The sequence below is a fragment of the Thalia democratica genome, chromosome 8 (genome assembly GCF_965202585.1).
Source record: "Thalia democratica chromosome 8, ktThaDemo2.hap1.1, whole genome shotgun sequence".
Classification (NCBI taxonomy): domain Eukaryota; kingdom Metazoa; phylum Chordata; class Thaliacea; order Salpida; family Salpidae; genus Thalia; species Thalia democratica.
Genome location: NC_139172.1, coordinates 10,881,024 through 10,887,604, shown reverse-complemented (window position 1 = coordinate 10,887,604; position 6,581 = coordinate 10,881,024).

Genomic DNA, 6,581 nt, shown 5'->3' with positions numbered 1-6,581 from the left:
TTGATTGCTTGGTAGCTAAAAACTATTAAATGAGATCAAACTAGTTATTTACAATACATTTGCAATTTTGGAATTGGTCCATGAAATAAAAATTGGTTAAGAAAATTCAAGAGAGCAATTATCATGCTTTTTCTTTTGATAAAAGCTTTAATACGAAAAAGACTCAGATGGACATTATTGTCAGATTTCAAAAACCTCAAAATTAATTAACTTTTGACATCTACCTAAGTTTTTGACACATGGCTCAACAAAAAATCTCTTATACCATCTTAAAAATTCCATTATTGGTTTTGACAAAGTTAAGTTGATCCAACTTCCAATCAATGGTCCAGCTATAAACTGGGCATTGTTTGACCTTAAGTAAGGAAAATTATAACCAATAGCTTCTAAAGCTAGCTGACCTGTTTTTTATAGGGCATTACAAAAAGGAGCAGAAACAACAGACTGGAAATTAAAGATTGCTCAATCACTTGTACTTTTTATTTCTTAATGCTGGTACTCATAAAGGAGTTTTAATCTCACAACAACTAGATCTTTTGTTTTGCAATGTAAGGTTGTTTGAGTACAAATTTTGGTAATTTTTTTTTTTATTTCCCTACATTTTTGCTATTTTTCCATGAAATTCCCAAGAATTTTATTCTGAATGTTTTGTAATAACCTTGACTTCACTATAGGGCTAATTTGCTTTTCAAATTAGCAAAAATTAGTATCCTACCAACATATTTTGAGTGGTTATGACATCATAATACATCAAAAGTGATAAATGTCTAAAAATTTATGTCATTTAACATAAACTTTTACTTAAGATGTATTCACATGAGTTCTTTTGGTGGCAGTGATCACATGACTGGATTGTTGATGTATTTTCATTTTGCAGTGTAGGCAGAAATTTGCTTGCGGGTTTAACTTTCATGATTTTCCCACACTTCATGATTTTAGTGTTTATATTTTAACCTTGGAGTTTTTGCCAAATGACATGTCCCAAATAAATTTAGATTCAGGGTTGCCACTTGTTTTTTCAAAAATTTTTCCAGGTTTTCCAAATTTCTTCCAGGTTTTTAAAAAACACATTTTTAGGTCTATTTTTAGTTTTAAGTTAGTTTCTATATAAGAAACTGTGTTAAATAGTATAAAAACATTGAAAAGATACTGTAAAGTTACTTTAAATGTGTTTTTTTAGAAATTTTTTTTTGATGAAGAAAAAAAATCTTATTTATATGATAGATTTTTTGTATCAAATCAAAATTTTACTACTGAAAATGTTAAAATTATTAAAAATTCCAGGTTTTTCCAGGTTTCTTTCAAAATTTCTCAAATTCCAGATTTTTCCAGTTTATTTTTTCCTAAATTGTTGAATTCTAAGTTTTTCAAGGTTTCCAGGTAAGGTGGCAACCCTGTAGATATTTTTTACTCTTAGTTAGTTCAATGTTAATAATTTTTAAAGGGACAGATAGAATTACACATGATTTGACTTACTTGCTTGAACTTAAAAAACATTTATTGTTGTAGAGAAAAGATTTAGACAGGTATTTTTATACCATTAAAAAATAAATCAATTATAAGTCTAGTGAATGTATATAAGACTTAGTTATTATTTAAGACAAACAGAAAAAAAAAATTAAGGGGTCAAAACAGATTTTTGGGGTGCCAACTGTAAAAGACTAAAACTTGTTAATTATTTTTTAGGATTTTGTTACTGAAGCTTAAATACACTAAAATATAACATGCCTATACAAAATTTGACAACATGACCATTAAGGGCATAGGGGGGGGGGGGGGGGTAAACACCCTTTTTTGGTTTTTGATCTTATTTTATATAGTTTTTACTAAGCTACAAGATGCTTTTTACAGATTTAAAAACTTCAAAGTAATTTTTGAGATATAGCCGGTCAAAGTCGGAGGCAACAATAGGATCCTTATGGAAGGTGCAAACTAAATCCGCAAATTACTAGAAATCACTAAAAATCTATCTCCTCCTGCGTTATAACTACCTCAAATTTTCAGGAAATGTTCCTTGCAGTATTTAGAAAATTCTGTCGGAAGGAATTTTAAAAAAATAAAACATAAAAATTTTATAACAAAAAAACAAACAAAAAACTGTTTTTTTTTTATTTTTTATATAAAATTTTTTTTTTTTTTTTTTTTTTAAATTCCTTCTGACAGAATTTTCTAAATATGTCAAGGAACATTTTCTGAAAGTTTGAGGTAGTTATCTCAAAAAATGTAGGAGAAGATAGATTTTTAGAAAATAGTCTATTTTTGCCGTTTTAGTTTGCGCCTCCCATAAGGAACCTATTGTTGGCTCCGACTTTGATTGGCTATATCTCAAAAATTATTTTGAATTTCTTAAATCTGTAAAAATCATCTAGTAGCTTAGTAAAAACTATATAAAATAAGATCAAAAACCAAAAAAGGGTGTTTACCCCCCCCCCCTATGCCCTTAAGTGCATCTGTTGCCTGACCCTTGAGTTTCAAAATTATTTTTTTTCAGCATGGGGAATCTATAAATAAACAACACAAAAAATATTAGCTTCCTAGCTTTTACCATCTATGGAAAATCTTTGGGAGGAGATGGTGTGGTGCCCATGGTAGACTATGATTTTCATGGTTAATGTTGGCAGTAATGGGTTTAAAAAAGAGTGTATACCATTTTTTTCCTTTAATAATTAATTTCTCTTATTAGTTTAAGATTAAAAAAATATAAAAATAAAAAATCATACATTTAACTTAAAATTAAATTTTATCAAAGTTTTAAATAAAATATATCAAAGTTATTTACACATATATGTTGTGAGGCTTGATGTCTTTCTCCACACCAATCCATTGACCATAGTTGTGAGCGTTCACAATTTTGTTTCTTTCTTATTTTAAAATTAAAGTTTTTCCAGGGTTCCAGGTTAGATAACCATTCTGTAAGTTTGTTTAAAAGCCTAAGTACATGAATATGTAGTTAATATGCCTTTCTTGGCAAGTTATTCTTTCGTCAGTGAACATGGTACATAGAATACTTGGTTTACTATGCAACTGTTTTAAGTGTTTCATAATGCTCAGTTTTTCAGATGCTATATACTTAAATTTCAATTTTAAGTTACTAAGAGCAGAACTATAAAATATGTCTATCACATTTTCTTTACAAAAGTTTATAAAAAGTACCTTTTTTTTATTTAAGTTAAGCTAGCCATGAGTAAGAAAAATTAAAGAAAGAAACAAAATTTAGAATAGTTAAACAGTAGTAGTACAGATCTAAGTTAATTCTAAATACTAAAGTCATGTTCACATGCTTTTTAGTATTCATATCTAACTAACTTTTACTGTTTTTGTTTTGATATTCCTTATTTCATTAACTGTTTGCTACCAGGTCCAAATAAATGTTATTTTTACTACCTATAAAAGCCAGTGTCTTTTTTACTTTGTATTGACTTTTTTTAGTGCGTTAGCACGTTTTTTATGTTAAAAAAAGTTTATTTTCTCTAAAAGCGTTTAATAACATATTCTTTATAAAACTACATAACAGTCAAAAAGTTTCTCATAAGTTTCAATACGAACGTACCAGCTGTCTTGCCTCGTGGACAATGACCTGAACATTACATGGCAAAAGACTGACGTCACTGATCATTACCAGCAAACGGTTGCTTCATGCTTTGAATTCATACTTCATGCTTACAAATCTACCGTTTGTAGATTGATAAGTGCAAGTTTTTCGCTTATGACTGAAAAATAAGTACATGTCGGGACGAAACCGGTCTCAGTCTACCGAAGGCTTTTAGTCTGATGATCTAATTGGTGAGATCTAACTTTATGTTAACTTGAGCTTATTTCAAGGCATATGAAAGTCCAGGCTTCGGGAGGTCTGAAGACTTTCGCCAATGTTTCTGTTAAGAATTTCTTAGGTATGTAAAAATGTTATAACTTTTAACAGTCTAAAAATACAAGTAAAAAAAATGAGAACCTTAACAAGTTCTTTAATTTCTATTAAAATAAAAACTTAAGTCCTGTTTTTAATGATAATTTAAAAACTTTACTAAACTTTGTTAAGCTAGGAAGTATAACGGAAGCTTCTTTACCAGCACAATATTATTGTTTATTGAACGACAAAAAAACAAGAAGGTTACTTTTGCTCGATTTGTTTTTTTTTGTAATTTTTTTTTTACCAAACTTTAAAACCCTATTTTTAATTTCTTTAATGCCTACTTTTTTATTCTAAAGAACGTTATTTTGCTTTGCTTTTAACAATAATTTTAATCAAATTGGGATTTGACTTTAGTAGTGGGGCAGTTAAATAAATTTAACTTTTTTTTCTTAAGCTTCATATATTGTTTATTTTGAATTTTTTTACTTATTTTAGCTTTTCTCCAAAATTAAGATAAGATTTTTTTTTTTAATTTACTTATTAAACTAAGTTTTTATAATGGAATTTTTTTTTTCCTTAACTTTTTTTTAAAAGATATCCCTAAATAAAATTTTTAAAAATATTAAAATTTATCATAGCTTTACTGCAAATATAAGTTATTTTTCAAATAATTTTTATTTTCAATATTCTTATTTAACTAAGGTTTATAATATGGAAATAACTATTCAAAATATGAATTTAAAGTTTTTTTAAAAAAAGATCCTAGCGAAACAAGTTCACTGGAATATAAAATAACATATACTGTATAATTTGTTGTTATTATTAAGAAAAAATCTATTTTTTCAATTTTTTTTTATTTTATGATAGCACTTGAGCCAGAAATACCTTGAATAATGTAAATTTATGTAAAACTAGCATAGGTCATTCTAATTAAATAAGGTGTTATATATAAGTAAAGTAGAACTATTAAATGAATATGGGTGAGAGAGTTACTAGTGCTTTGTTGAAAAAATTGATTGAAAAGTTGACTTTAGTGCATAATAAAACAAAATTGGAAAAATTAATATTTCCTTAATATAAAACTTTATTAATTAAGAATATTGAAAATAAAAACTATTTGAAAAACATTATATATTTGCAGTAAAACCATGATAAATTGATATTTTGGAAAGTTTTATTAGGGGATTTCTTTAAAAGAAAAATTTAGAGAAAAAAAAAACATTTCCATTATATAAAACTTAGTTTAATAAGTAAAAAAAAAATTATTATTTTATTTTTTGAGAAAAGCTAAAATATTTAAAAAAATTTATGATTACTTGGTTACTAAAAAAATTTGTTAAATCTTATCTCTTGTTAGCTTTGTACTCTACTGATGAGAATTGCTCGAAATATATCTAGTTTTATTGAAATTGTGTGTCTTGTATATCTTATTGTATAAATACATTTTCACAAACAGGGCATCTTCAACACATTTTTAAACATTTATATTTGTAATTAACAAAAATACTTATAAGTAAAAAAGTATCTTATTACAACAAAATTACTTTTAGTTATAACTAAGTTAAACTTAATAGAATTTATTCATTATATTCAATTGTATCAAAAGCTTAAAATCTTGTTACAGTTTTATTTTTTATATCATTATATTTCTGCTCATAGCAATGAATTTATTTTTACTAAGTTTAAAGTCAGAATGATTTATAGTTTAGTTTTTAACTAAGCTAAAGAATAAGAAAATTTTAAAGCTTGTAAAAAGATAAAAGTTGAAAATTTCTAACTTTCAAAAAAACATGTTTTATATAATATAATTAGAAATGTTATTAGTTTCACTTTGTTTATCTATTACTTAAAAAGACTTTTAAAAACATAATAATTGCTTACGCTCAAAAAAGGTACTTTGTAAATTTGTTTATATCTTAAAAATTACTCAAATGGCTATTATTTAACACAAAGATAGACTAATTTATTACATAGTTCAAACAAACGAGATACTTTAAATGTTTAATACGAGTAGAAAGTTCCAAAAAAATCATGTCATAAATAAGCTGATCAATCTTAAACTGATGGTTTTATTTTGTCGTGAGGTTCAAAGTTTGTTGAACTATATTGCCCGTTTCCCGGTGTAATTCGACTACTAAAGTTATCTATCATAAGCTGTTTATTTTCAGAGTCTTCTTCTGTTAAAATTGGCACAAAGTTTGGATTCATTACTTGATCTATTTCTTTTGTATTATGGTTTTGTATTTCAAAATGATCATTACCATCTGAATAAATATGGAAATATTAAAACTGCAGGCACATAGTTTGGAACATCACGAAGTTAATTATTAAAAAAAAACTATGATTGAAGTTGAAACAGTTTTTAATTAGTAAAAAATTAAAGTTAAACGTTCAAAGTACGACAATTCGCTCCTTTTTTTTCATAATATTATTAAAATAAGTACTTAAATTATAGGCTTAGACGCTCCTTAATTTGTAAAATTATAAAAAGACAAATAGGTTAAAGTTATGTTACAAACTTAATATTTTTTGACTTCAATCTTAAAAACTATTAACTTTAGAACTAACACTGATTGGTTTCGAACTTATTAGGAAAGTTATTTGAACTAGGTTGATAACTTTCATTGTTTCGTCCAAGTACAAAGTTTATATTATTAGCTGGTACTTCAATTTTTTGTTCACTTGTATATCTACAATCATTTGTATTATTGTTTTCTACTACTTTTTGGTA